At 34.8% G+C, this 15,556-nt stretch overlaps 1 protein-coding gene across 9 annotated transcripts in view; it reads left to right on the plus strand.

The window, feature by feature from the left end:
* The window catches only part of cntn4 (contactin 4), a 430,281-nt gene that overhangs the window by 96,675 nt on the left and 318,050 nt on the right, over positions 1–15,556 (plus strand). Inside the window, exon 1 of one of the 9 annotated variants that reach the window (XM_087256007.1) lies at positions 7,152–8,280. The gene's annotated coding sequence lies outside the window, so the exon portion shown is untranslated. 9 annotated transcript variants of the gene reach the window in all.

Raw genomic sequence — 15,556 nt, forward strand, 5'->3', positions numbered from 1 at the left:
CTTTCGGGTTGTGCACAGAGCGCATTAACGTGAAGACGGGTGTGCATTACAGATGCTTTGAGACATGTTGCACTGGGGTTAATGATCTGATGTGCTCTAGGTTTGATTCGGTTAGAGAGCGTCATGTTAGAGACTAGTGCCTCCGCAGATGTTTAATAATCCGCTCTCACTGTCCCTCCATCGCTTAATCCGGCCGGATTTACTGATTATTGCTGTCCACAAACTCCATAAACCACTCGGGATATATTTATTTATTTCCCCTGAAGGATTTGCTCGCTGCTTACCATATTAAAAGTCATTTCTTCCTAATTTGTTGGCTCCTTGGTTGATTTATTTGTTAATTTAATCACTAGTTGGGGTTCATCTATTCAGTGTCTTTGGCAAGACAATAAATACAGTAGTGTGGTGGACAAGTTTGAATGATTAGAATTATATTACTAGTAGTAATGTAGCATTAGAAATGAATTATCATTACATATATCATTACCAATATATATATTAATAAAGTTGCAGCAGCAATAATGTAGTAGAATTATCGATAATTAAAATTAAAAATACTTTTATACATGATAAATGTAGATATAGGGATGGCAAAGTCATTTCTCTGCAATCAGTATTTGTTAAATATTGTTGCAGTGTTATTTATTATTTAAATGTTTGCCTGGAAGTCATACGTGGAACATTATTTACCTTGAAAATATTAGCAATATGCAAATAAATGCATACTTTAATGAACAAATTTCCTAAATATTATAATACACACATTTTTAATTATGCACTTTTGTTACTTACTTTTATGCACATTACAATTTACTTTGTCTCTAGGTGGGGTTCAGAGATCAGTGGTATAAATAAAACTGAAGCTATAGTCCTCATTTGTGCATGTGGTTGGATAGACTTATCCAGCATCTGTCGCTCAGCATCACAGATCTCATCTCATCCGGTGGCCAAGCAGATGAGCTTTTATGTGGATCATATTTAATGTTAATCACTGGTCAGGGCTATAACAATACATGTCGCATGATTATCTCTCGCTCACAGTGCTTCCTGGCTTTTCTTTTGAATCAACCTTGGTTGTGTTCATGTCACAATGAATTAGAGACTAATTCGGTGCCATTGCATTGCACGCATGCAAACGAGACCGGTACAAATCAGGCTAGCGTCTAATGTCAAAACACTGTTGATGAGGGAATATGTTGCATAATTATTGTTTGGGATAATAATGTTTAGGTATTGGGTAAAGAGCTAAAGACATTTCTCGCTCTGTATAAACAAACGTTCACGTGTTTTAGATAAGAAATCCATACATAGACAATATTTTAAATTGGGAAAATTGTTGGTAGATTTGTTAGTGTTTGTAAATGTAGCACAATGGTTATCAGTTAAATAAGTGACGTTGCAGGTGATTGTATAGTCCTGGGATGGGCAAACTTGATCCTCGAGGGCCGGTGTCCCTGCAGAGTTTTGTTCCAACACTAGTCAAACACACCTGAACAAACTAATCAGTGTCTTCAAGATCACTTGAACTCTATAGGGAGGTCTGTTTGAATAGGGTTGGAGCTAAACTGTGCAGGACACCAGCCCTCCAGGGCCGAGATTGCCCACCCCTGGTATAGTCACTTTAGGAAAAGTGCATTTAGTCAAAGAGTGTTTTTAGTTAAGGAACTCCATCCCAAATTACAAACTTTAATACTTATAATTAAGCAAGAAGCAAGAAGGTTGGTGGTTCGAGTCCCAGCTGGGTCAGTTGGCATTTCTGTGTGGAGTTTTTCCCATGCTCGTGTGGGTTTCCCACATAGACCAAAGACATGCGGTACATGTGAATTGAATAAACTAAATTGGCCGTAGTGTATATGTGTGAATGTGAGTGTGTATGGATGTTTTCCAGTGCTGGGTTGCAGCTAAAAGGGCATCCGCTGCATAAAACATATGCTGGAATAGTTGGCAGTTCATTCCGCTGTGGTGAACCCTGATGAATTAAGTGACTAAATCGAAGGAAAATGAATAAATATGTAATTGAATGCCAGTACTATGAACGTTATTTTTTTATTTCTAATTAAATGCCATGCTTTCTTGTCTTGTCTGTTTTATACATGGTTGCTTTGTTGCATAGTGATTGAAAGATTAATGTTATTTACCTGTGTGCTTATATGGCCTTTGACTGTATATTGACATTTATTGTCTGACTATTCATTTAAATGAGATGAGAGAGTGTTTGTGTTTTGTTGGTATTATACTACATTGTGTATATTATTTTTTGTCGGATTGTTCTTTTTTTAGAAATGCAGTACATTTTACTTGTATTCCTTACAGTGTAATTAGAAAGTAGCACTTCTTTTTTCACATTTTTGATGTTATAGCCTTATTCTAAAATGGAGAAGGTTAATTTATTTCCTCAAAATTCTACACACATTACCCCATAATGACAATTTGAATTTTTTTATTTATAAATTGTTGCAAATTTATTAAAAAAATAAAAACCTGACAAATCACATGTACATAAGTAATCGCAGCCTTTGCTCAATACTTTATTGGTGCACCTTTGGTATCAGTTACAGCCTTAAGTCTTTTAGAATATGATGTCACAAGTTTGGCACACTCGTCTCTGGGAATGTTTGCCTATTCCTCTTTGCAGTACCTCTCACGCTCAGTCAGGTTGGATGGGAGGCAAAGGTGCACAGCCATTTTCAGATCTCTCCAGAGATGTTCAATAGGATTTAGTTCTGGGCTCTGGCTGGGCCACTCAAGGACATTCACCAAGTTGTTGTAAAGCCACTCTATTGATATTTTGGGGGTGTGCTTTGGGTCATTGTCCTGCTGGAAGATGAACCATCACCCCAGTCTGAGGTCAAGAGCACTCTGAAGCAGGTTCTCTCCACAGAAGAATGCTGGGGCTCAGAGTGACTATCGGGTTATTAATCACCTCCATGACTAAAGCCCTTCTCCCTCGAGCACTCAGCTTAGATGGCTGGCAAGCTCTAGGAAGAGTCCTGATGGTTCAAAACATCTTCCACTTATGGACTATGGAGGCCACTGTGCTCATTTGGGACTTTCAGAGTAGCAGATTTTTGGGACCTTACATAGACAGGTGTATGCCTTTTCAAATCCTGTCCAATCAACTGAATTTACCACAGGTGAACTCCAATTAATCTGCTGAAACATCTCAAGAATGATCAGTGGAAACAGAATGCTCAATTTAGAGTTTCAAGGCAAAGGCTGTGAATACTTCTGTACATGAGATTTTTCTGTTTTTGTTTTATTTGTAATAAGTTTGCAACAAAAAATCTAGAACATTTTTCACATTGTCATTATGAGGTATTGTTTGTTGATTTTTAAGGGAATAAATGAATTGAATCCATTTTGGAATAAGGCTTTAACTTAAAAACATGTGGAACAATTGAAGCGCTCTCAATACTTTCTGGATGCACTGTATGTATAGAGTAATTGTTTAATATTTTTAGACTGACTATTTTTCCATCAGTCAAGAGACTGCAGATGCAAAATAGCCTTTTGGCTAATTCTGGCACATTAAACATTTCTGTATCATTAACCTTTTAACTGCCCAACCAAGAAAAAAAAAAAAAAAAGGATTGTATTTTATTTTAATGTCGCCAATTAGCACACTCAATGTATTTTTTTAACACATCGCGTAATTTCTAAAATATCAACCTTTACCAAATGATAGATATGTCGGTTTATGGTAAAAGTACCGGACTTAATAAATATACTATTAAAAAAATATGAAAACATGAAGCGCAGTTAATTAAAAAATATGTTAAAAATAAAACATTTTTAATGCAAAATCATTTTTATTTTATGAAGTATGCCATCAAATATTTCATATTCTCATTTAACATTTTCTTGTTTGTTTTTTAAAATGAAAACAAAATCAAGTGTAGTTGTGCAACAGGATTGTGTTTGTTAGATTTTTTTGTAAACCATCAATGCTGTGTGTGTAAACCCTTATTTAAAACAATCATTATTTAAATAACTGTAACACTCATTATTTAAAACAGTTGCAGCAGCAATAAAGTAATAAAATCATCATGGATTAAAATTATAAATACTTTTATACATAATAAATATAGATATAGTGCTGGCAATATCATTTATCTGCAGTTGTTACTTGTTAAATATTTTTCCAGTGTTAATGGAACATACTCTGAAATGTTATCAATTATGGAGGCAGAATGCAAATAAATAATAAATAAATAAACTAATGGATTAAATATTATAATACAAATTATAAAACCTTTATTTTTATGTATGTACTTTTGTTACTTGCTTTCATGCACATTTGTAGTTGATTTATTCTAAAGGTGGGGTTCAGAGATCAGCGGTATAAATCAAACTGAAGCTATAACCATTATTTGTGTATGTGGTTGGATAGACTTATCCAGCGTCTGTCGATCAGCATCACAGATCTCATAACATAGTCAATGCATTTTTTTTCAACACATCCTATAATTTCTAAAATAGCAACTTCTACCAAATGGTTGTTAAAAGTAGTCACAATATGGTCAACCATTATCTAGAGCAGGCAGTTAAAGGTTAATATGCATTGTCTCTGTCAAATAAACCTGACAAAAATAAACTGTCTACTACATGATCACTAATAGTTATCAAGTCTAAAGCAAGCCAAAGAGACTGAGTGTGTTCTTATGGTGAGCATTGCGGCCTGTCAGAAGTGATCTAGTGCAAGTGACATTAAAAAGATTCCAGGGTGGTTGCATTTCATAAAAATTTCAATGGATGGTTTCTGCTGGGGGAAGCACTGAAAAAACGTTTCAGGAAAGCCACTTCTATATAATATATACTTTCCTCCTATTCAAGGAAAGTTATCGAAATGAGTGGTGTGTGTGTGCGCAGGTCAAGGCTGAAGGGTTTTACAGGTCATTTTCATTTTACACTTCATTTTCACATCGTTGGCAACAGATGTGCGAAGGTGACTGTAATAAGTGAAATACGGTGACATTAATTGTGACTCTTTTGCATAAAAATGTATGCAGGAATTGTGATCACTTAATAAACTTCTTTTTTTTTTAATAAATACAATAATTAAAAAAACACAAACATTGCAATATATGCAGGATATATGCAGATCTGAGGCAAAAGTGGTTATTTTAAATAAAAAGCTTGCTCCTTAGTTAAAGCAAAGCTCAAGAAAAAATTATTTAGTCCCACTTATGTCTTAAGAAACCTGAATTATTATTTATTAATTAAATGGAAAAAAAGGTTTAGAAAATTGATAATAGCAAGTAATTGTTATTAAGTTTTGTCTTTAAAGGCACCTATTTTACCTTTTTTACAAGATGTAAGATAAGTCTTTGGTGTCTCTAGATTGTGTCGGTAAAGTTTCAGCTCAAATACCCATCAGATTATTTATTATAGCCTCACAAATGTGTCCATTTTAGGTGTCTTGAGTATACTATAGCTGTTTTTGTAGCCTGTAAATTTAAACGCAAATGAGCTGCTTCTCCACACCCACCATTCCCACATGCTTGTCTGCTTTTTATCATGCGTTATGTTAGATACACAGCACAGTGACAGAGAGACAAAAAATAGTTTTTTTTTGTTTTTTGTTTTTCTTTGTCATAATTTAGGAACACAGAAGGTAAAAGGGCAATAACAACATTATATTGACATCAAAATAGACTCCAAGAAATGCTGGGTTATTTAAACCTTGTGTACTGTGCAAATTGACTTTCCTTTTGTTATGTTCGTTGCTGTTTTTTCCCCGTTGACGTCCATTATAATGGCATTTTTTAATTGCCACCAAATAATATGACACCAAATAATTATGCATTCTTGATTGTTTGTGTTTTTTTTTCTGTTGGTAAGAGGCAAAACTTTCTTTTTTTTTTTTTACTGTTGATCATCAGTTGGCTGCATTAACCTTTTAGATAAAAAAAAAGTTTCTGACTTTCATATGGAGTTCTATTGAGTAAAATGGCAAATTATATTTTACATGTATAAATAAACTTACTATGTTTACTATGTTCTGAGAGCTGAGCTATTAATTTATTTAATTTCTCAAGCATGTCAAGGTACAGTAAGTGCGCAAATGTCTCTCTCACACACGCACACACAATACTCTATATAACCATATGTTTTTTTTATTTAGAAAGTAAACTTTTTTGCACTTCAACTACTGATCAACAGTACAAACAGTAAATTTACCTCTTTCCAACAAGGAAAACAAGTATTAATCAAGATTGCATGATTGTATGCTGTCATTGCTTATCGATCAAACATGCCATTGTAATGGAAGTCAATGGGGCAAAAATGGCCACCAGCATAATGAAAGTGGCAGTCAATTTGCTCAGAGTGTATTGTTGAACTTTTTCAAAGCATTTTCCCAAAATATGTGTCAAAATAAGAGTTGTCACCAAAAAAAAAAAAACATTCCATTTGCTGAAACACAGTGAAATTTGTGATCAAATTAAGGCCTAAAATCAGAAGAAAACATCCCGAACAGCATATAAATTTGGGAAAATATGGACTAACACAAATAGAATAACCCAAGTCTTTTTAATTAAATAAATAATAATAATAAAAAGTATAATAGCCTGGCACTTTGTTTAGTCAATAATACACCTAGAATTAGATTAAAATAACCCAGCATTTTGAGTGTACAAAGGTGATTAAATGACACACTTTTCACTTTTGTCTGACCTGTCCCTTTAAATACACTATGTTTTGCTTCATCTACTATTTTGAACATCCGCCGTCTTTGCTAGGAGATTTACCCCATGTTGTTTTCTTCAGGGAAATGCAGATCCCCTCGGGAACCCCCTGTTGTTATCGTATCCTCCTAAGCGAGACCAACTTTCACGTTTACACAGAGCGAATGCTGTGGGCGGCCCAAAACAAAGCCATCATTGGGAATTCAACTCCATTTACATGTGGCCAGACACAGCTTGGCCACTCTCCTGCCAGAAAATAGCATTTTGGACAGTGTCATGAGAAGTCCGTTAGCGTCTAATCTGGGGTCTCTCATCTCCCAGCGGACCACGCGCTAAACCAGGGTGAAGCCCGGCAAATAAAGACAAATGCTCTGTGTCACCCGCCTTGCGCCTCCAGTAAGAGACTCTCCTTTCGGCGCTGCACTCTGTAGGTTTTTAAAAGCAAACAGCGGCGTGCGATTTTTCAAAACATTATTATGCACAGAGAGGCTGTGTGCCCATGATACTTCTTTCGCCCGTGTGCATGCTGAGACTTGTAAGCCTCTTGTGTCATATTAAGATGAATTTTTTTCCCCTCCCTATTCAGCCGTTGTGAAATCTCAAAGTCTGTTTCTTTTTTTTTTCCCCCGATTCGCTCTCTCTTCCACCCCCTTCTTTCTTTTTATCGAGAGACAGCCAGTGTCTTAGCGCAAACATATGCTGAGTGCTTTTGACACATCTCTGCTATGGAATTATTTGCATATTTGCCAAGCACTGAAATTGATTCAGCTGACATCACAGATCAAAGCGGTGTATACTGACAGGAGTGTACTAATGGATCTGAGATGGCTGTCAATTAGGAAAAACAATCCCTCTGGTGCTGGAAATTATTATATTTCAGATACCTCTCAAGAGTGTGTGAAAAGGGGAGGTTGAATGCACTCGTGTACACTACACATAAAGCACTGCGTTTGATGCTTTATTAAAGGGTTAGTTCACCCTTTTTTAGTTCACAAATGAAAATGCTGTCATAATTTGTTCACCCTCATGTTGTTTCTAATCTGTGAAACTTTTGTTCTGTTTTGGAGCACACATAGTTAGTCTATTCACCCAAAACCTACAAGAACTATTCATGTTATTCAAGTCTTCTGAAGAGGCGTGCTCACTTTATATTAGGTATTTGGCAGTTCATTGGCTTGAAATCGTAGGGGAACCAATATACATTAAGTGCTAAATAGAACCTGATAGAACATGAATTAATAGAACATGATTCTCCAGCGGTTCTTTGGAGTGGTTAAGGTGCTATATAGCAGTGGTCCTCAACCACTGGGCCAATCAATTGGTACCAGGATGGCACAAGAAATCATTAATTATTTCTCTTTTATTTTATTAAGTCTGACTGATCTTTTATTTTAAAAAGTCTTTTATTTTGAAAAATGACCGTATTCTCTTGCTTACATCTCAGTCACTTGAGTGCTCAAATTTAACCCACAAGCAGCAAAATAAGTGAGAAACAGACATCTTTGGAAAGTTTCTTTGCGAAGAGGAAAATGCCTAGTGAAGGACCAGCAAACTGCCAAGGAATAGATCCGCAACACATTTGTCAACAAATCAGGTAAATCCACCATGGCTGTGCAAGAAGATCAACTGCTGGAGATCACAAATGAAGGCAGCCGCTATTTACAGTTTAGGGCTGTTTGCATAGAGTTTCTATAGTTCGGACTAGTTTGTTATTTCCAATGGAGGTGCGCAGCATGATGGAATATTTGTAAAATAGTATATACTATTGTTTATTGTGTACAATATTAATTAACTATATATATATATATGTATATATATATATATATATATATATATATATATATATATAGTTGAAGTCAGAATTATTACCCCCCTTTTGATTTTATTTCTTTTTTATATATATATATATATATATTTCCCAGACAATTTTTAATAGAGCAAGGTAATTTTCACAGTATGTCTGATAATGTTTTTTTATTATTATTATTTTTTTATTTGTTTTATTTTGGCTAGAATAAAAGCAGTTTTTAATTAAAAAAAAAAAAAAACGTTTTTGGGACAAAATTATTAGCCCCTTTAGGCTATTTTTTATTTTTTTCTTGATAATCTACATAACAAACCATCGTTATACAATAACTTGCCTAATTACCCTAACCTGCCTAGTTAACCTAATTAACCTGGTTAAGCCTTTAAATGTCACTTTAAGCTGTATAGAAGTGTCTTGAAAAATATCAAGTAAAATATTATTTACTCTTATCATGTCAAAGATAAAATAAATCAGAGTATCAGAGTGTATCAGAGTGACAGCAGTTTTGTCAGTTGTTGATGGTCGCCTTGCAAAGACCTGCCCAAAGACCTGCAAAGGGTTGTGATTATTCTCCTAATGAGTTATGGGTGTGTTCTGAGCATAACGTGCATTAAACCAACCAGAGACTCATCTCCCATTCCCTTTAGGAGTCAGTTGCATTGCGTCATAGCGCATTTGCTATTTACATGATGGACTTTGTTATAGTGGAAACGCTTCACTAGCGAGAGAACAGTTATGCAGCGCAAGGATAAAGAATAAGCCTCCTCTATTCAACTTCTTTACTTTCTCTTTACGTTACTTTTAATCTTTACTTTACTCCTTTACTTTCATGGATGAGGAAAGGGTGTCATACGCACTCAACTGGAGACATCCATTAGTCTACGTATTTAATTGTGCTTGTCATTCATTCATTTTCTTGTTGGCTTAGTCCCTTTATTAATCCAGGGTCGCCACAGCAGAATGAACCGCCAACTTATCCAGCAAGTTTTTACGCAGCGGATGCCCTTCCAGCCGCAACCCATCTCTGGGAAACATCCACACACACATTCACACACACACTACGAACAATTTAGCCTACCTAATTCACCTGTACCACGTCTTTGGACTGTGCGGGGAAACCCGATCACCCAGAGGAAACCCACGTGAAGGCAGGGAGAACATGCAAACTCCACACAGAAACGCCAACTGAGCCGAGGTTCGAACCAGCGACCTTCTTGCTGTGAGACAACAGCACTACCTACTGCGCCACTGCCTCGCCCTAATTGTGCTTGTTAGTCAAAGGTTTGTTTCAAAACTATTTTTAAATTCAGTTATAATTTCCAGAAAATAAATAAATTAAAAATTATAACAAAAGTTAAGAGTTAAAAGTTATATAAGATATATAAGAGTTATATCCAAACACACAACCTATTCTTATGCACCATGTGGTGATGCAAAACCAGACAGGTAGATAAATCTGAACTTGTTTTTGTTAAGACAAATATAAATATGCAAATAATAATAATAATAATACTGCTAATAATAATAACATTGTACAAGTTCAAATTGTCTTGAATAAACTGAAAAAATGTCTGAAAATAGCAACATATCACGCCATACACGTCTGGCACCTTGTTCCGCCAGGTGTGTGACAGACCCCAAAGAGTTGTTGTTGTTTTTTTTTTGGTACATGCACAAATTTCCATATCAATGGATTAGTTTAAATTACATTTGGGTTGGATATTGCATTAGGACGATGAGTAAATGATAATAGAATTTTCCCTAAACCTTTAATGGTGTTGCAGTGTTAGGTATTGTTGGCTCAAAGGCTAAACTAAAGACATCAACCCTACTGGGAAAGGAAGTCTGGCTTTTGTTTTAGCGGATCATGTTTTATTCCATACTGACTTGAAGTTCAGCCAAGCTGACAGCTGCGTATAATAGTGTAAAGGTTGTTTTCACACAATTGCACTTTTTTTGGAAACACTGTTTAATGGTTCAGGGTCATAACTGAGCAAGGAAAACCTGTATTGTTAGTAGGATCAGATGGAGCTACAGAATCTCTCAAAAAGTGTTTTGTACAACATAGTTTTGAAAAAACTGAGTGATTTTTGAAGGCAGATGGAAAGTGTAAGGTTAAAAATAGTGGAAGGGCATCAGTTTTCTTTTTGTCCCAATTTTAAGCTTCCTTTCTTAAATAATCCTTGTACAATCAAATGCTTACTGCCAGTTTAGTACACTCAAACTTAAGCTTGTGTTTTAGCAAATATGCAAAATGTCGAGTGAGGGTACATTCAGTATTCAGCATGTTTTAAAAAGTTCCCATTAAAGCAGTTTCTTTTATTCTGCTGTTATCACTGGCACTTAATGTCTCCGAGCTGTATTTTTAAGCTCCTTGGCTTTGCGTAATGATCCTCATACATGATTGCAAGTAGACCGGCCACAAACAGCCCTATCATTCATTTTAATAACACCACCATTGTGCCTTTTTTTATTATGCCTTAATGTCCAGTTATGTGAATGAACTGCTTTTTAGATTTCAGTTTTACAGACACATTAAAATTAGTTTTCTTCTTCTTCTTTTTGGATTTACAGCCTCAAGAAAATAAAGACTAAATTCATCCCCTTTGTGTTTATTTTTTTAAATTTTTGACACATTCATATAGTTGGCACTATGGGAAAGCAATGGTAATATTGTAGTACTTTTGATATGATACTAAATAGCATTTAGAGGATAAATACACCACACTATTAATAATAAAAAAGCAACGTCATATTACTTTGATTTAGTGTTCTATTATTTGGCACATGAATAGGAAGTGAAATTTGTTTTGAAGATGGTTTAATAACCAACACATCGGATTTGAATTAGTTCAGATTCACTGAACTGTATCCCGTTCCCTTGTCTGCCTTTTCTTAATGTGTTACAGACCTATTGTCTGTTGTTTCTTATGCAATCATGGTGCAATAAATTCCTTTGGGAATATGGGTAATTGTGGGTTTCATTAGCGGAGCATAACATGATACGGCAGTCATGGAACAATTGGCATTGTGATTGTGGTTTTATTATTTACTTTCAGTGCAAATCCAGGTATTTATTTGCCACTAGTGAACTTAAGATGTCAGATGGAGATGTTATATATACTCAAAAAATAAATAAATAAATAAATAAACAATGTTTGCTGTTAGTTTAAACTACTTATTAAATATGAGCTGAAACAACACATTTTTTCAGGTTTTTTGGGGGATAACTGAATTGTTTATGTTTAATCAACTTGAATTTGTTAAAACCAAAAACTTTCCCAGAGATGGGTTGCAACAGAAAGGGCATCCGCTGCATTAAACATATGCTGGATAAGTTGGCAGTTCATTCCGCTGTGGTGACCTCAGATTATTAAAGGGACTAAGCCGAAAAGAAAATGAATGAATGAATGAATGAATGAATGAATGAATGAATATGTTAACTTAATTTCTTCATGCTGCCCTAACACAAATCAAATGTGTGGAACTCAGCATTTCTTACAGTGCATGATGTGCAGTGGCGTAGCTAATGGGCACGCAGGGCACACAGTGCAGTGCGACCCCGGTTCAGGGTGATTGTTATTTTCTGTAATTTCCATGAAGGAAAACTGGTGTCAACCGATCATTAACAGAATTTATAGATTGTTCAGTTTGATTTGATGATCAATAAAAAATACCAACAATCCATTACATCCATACACAAAACATGTTTCACTTTATTAATCCATACATTAAAAATATTCTCAAGATATCATTTTGACTAGTAATTTAATAACTGTTAAAATAAAACCCACATATCTATACCCAAAATGTCCTAAATGTTTATACAGGGTGGGCCATTTAAATGGATACACCTTAATAAACGTATTGGGAATTTCACAAGAACAAACAATGGTGTGCTTGGTTTTAATCTGACTTTATTCTTTCATGATTCATTTACAAGCCCCCTCACATATACTAATGTGCCACAAACAGGACATTAATGTCACCAACCGTTCCCATTTTATTAAGGTGTATCCATATAAATGGCCCACCCTATACAGTATATTCATTTCTAAATTTTTTTATTTCATTAAAATTACAAAACACAAAAAAATTCTGATTATTTGAACAAAGTGGCCAGAATTACCGTGTACATTTTAGTGTCTTAGACTATACTTTCCATGTGCTTTTGAATAACTTCCTGCTAATAAACCTAACTTTATAATAGAACAAATATTTTGATTTTTTTTTCTTTTTTAAATGTTTCCCAAATTATGTTTAACAAAGCAAGGAAATGTTCACAGTATGTCTGAAAACATTTTTTTTTTTCGTGAGAAAATATTATTTGTTTTATTTTGGCTAGAATAAAAGCAATTTTAATAAAATAAATAAAATAAAAACACTTGAAAGTCAAAACTATTGGCCCCTTAAGCTATTTAACAAACCATTGTTAAACAATAATTACCCTAACCTGCCTAGTTAACCTGATTTACCTAGCTAAGCCTTTAAATGTCACTTTAAGCTGTGTAGAAGTGTCTTGAAAGATAGCTAGTCAAATATTATTTACTGTCATCATGGCAAAGATAAAATAAATCAGTTATTAGAAATGAGTTATTAAAACTATTATGTTTAGAAATGTGTTGAATAAATCTTCTCTCCGTTAATGAGAAATTAGGGAGAAATAATATACAGGAGGGTAATAATTCAGATGGGGTTAATAATTCTGACTTCAACTGAATGTCTTTCAAAACAACATATTAACCTTTACAAAAAAAAAAAAAAACAAAACTTGCTCTCCCAATTGTGAAGTGAAAGTAAGGTGTGCCTGCGGTCAAGTAACTCATGCACATTTACAAGCTTAATTGTCAAAAAGATCACACTTTCAGGGTAATGCCTTCATAAATATGATGACATACATTTAATGCTTAATTCTAATATCTCAATAGAAGCTTTGAATATAAATATGTTGTGTCTGATGTCTTATATGAGAACGGTCAGAATTAATTTCAATGAGGTTAAAATTCTGGTAGTTCCAGTGGCTCAGTTGGCGTTTCTGTGCGGAGTTTCCTCCGGGTGCTCTGGTTTCCCCCACAGTCCAAAGACATACAGTACCGGTGAATTGAGTAGGCTGAATTTTCCGTAGTGTATGAGTGTGTGTGAGTGAATGTGTGTGTGTGTGTGTGGATATTTCCCAGAGATGGGTTGTGGCTGGAAGGGCATCTGCTGCGTAAAAACGTGCTGGATAAGTTGGCGGTTCATTCCGCTGTGGCGACCCCGAATTGATAAAGGGACTAATCCGACAAGAAAATTAATGGATGAATGTATAAGGGTGTGGTAATTATTTTTATAATTTCATACTTCTGTTTTTTGAGTTTTTAGAATTTCGTTTGGTTTGTATCTTAATTTTAACAATCTGTGTCTTATTTTTTTCGTTCCGTTATCTTAAAAATAAACAAGAACAATGAATGAACATTTTAGGTGAAATAAATTGAGTTTGAAGCCGTTTCTGTTTAGTGGCCTAAACAATTGGGCAAAACACAAACTGTTAGCCTAAATAACAGTAAAATATTCATGAGTAATGTCTTGTTTTTTACTGTATAACCAAAAATAAAACAGTAACTTAGGCTATTTTAAAATATTTTTGCTGTCAAAGAAAAAATCATCCATCATGCCAGTGCAGTTTCACTTTGACTCATTTAATCAACTCGTTTTACCACAATGAGCCAGGCAGGCTTTCCAAACATAATTGTTTCAGCTCTGAAATGGCATGTCAGATTGGCATTTTACTTTGTAAAATTTGTAGAAAAGGCATGCTATGGACATTTTTGAAGTTAAAATTCTTATTGGATTTTGTATATATACTGTATGCAGTGAGGGGCTCCGCCTTCACTCTTGTGGGTGTGCTCACGCAGTCTGTGCTACGCCACTGGCTTTAATGATGGTCATCCTGGGCAAATTGTTTAATCAGCAAAGAGCAGCAAAAACCGATGGGTGTGTTTTGTGCTTATGAGAAATCCAAGACAATCTTCTGTTGAGTTCAGAGTTCAGATGGTGCTAAAAACACACTACTTTATGCACTGGAAAACAAGCAAGAGCTTTCTATCTGTAAGGGATACAACCTAGCGAGTGTGATTAAAGTTTGGCTGTGATTTGATAAATTGGTGAACTCATCACAGTATTTGTGCCTCTATTCTGTCTTTAAAAGTTAGAAAACTGACCGTAAAATGGCTATGGTTGAGCTAGGGCATGCTTTTTACATTAAAAAGGTCATAATACAGATTTGCATAATATTCAAGCAGCCATATTGGGTATTTTGATTATGCAGTTTCCTCCCTGAGGCGCTCTTATATCTTAGCAAAACACTATAATTGTCCTATAATTTTATTTTCCGTTATAATCTTCCACCCACTCTCTGACCATTACACTGTATCTTAACCAGACACAGTGTAATATTTGTGTAAATGCTGAAAGAGAAACCGCTGCATGATTCAGCACATTCAAAGCCAGTCAGAAGTTGTTGGAGGTGATACTCTTATCGTCTCAGTTTAAAGTGCAAAAACGGTTGTTTTGTGAAAACAGTATTATCATGCATTTGCAAATTATGTTTGTTGTTAGTTTCTTTACAAAGTGTCCTGCAACTTTGGAACTGTCATGAATAGTACAATAGTTGGCGGTTCATTCCGCCTTGGTGAGCTCTGATAAATCACAGACTAGGCTTAAGGAAAATTAATCAATGAGTTGTTAAATGTAACTTTAAAGGCACAGCAGCAAAAATAATTAGAAAATTGATCCTTGCTTGTCAAATTGTAAAATGCGTGCAGATTTTTTTGGTTGTCTACATCTAAATTAAGTTCGCTTTAAAAATCCTTTAACGCATGGCAAACCGTTGATTATTTCTTACAAGTACAATATGTTGTTAAAAGTACTGAAAATGTTAATAAAACTGATATTGGGTAGGGGTGGGGGGTGGGGGGTTGAAGATTCAAAATTCTTTTGAATTTTCAAATTCAAAAGAATTTGAAGAAAACAACATTAAAGTAAGTACATGCCTAAAAATATTAAACTTTTAAAGCTGTGAGTT

This window comes from Danio rerio, chromosome 6, assembly GCF_052040795.2.
Source record: "Danio rerio strain M-AB ecotype USA chromosome 6, GRCz13ab, whole genome shotgun sequence".
Taxonomy (NCBI): Eukaryota; Metazoa; Chordata; class Actinopteri; order Cypriniformes; family Danionidae; genus Danio; species Danio rerio.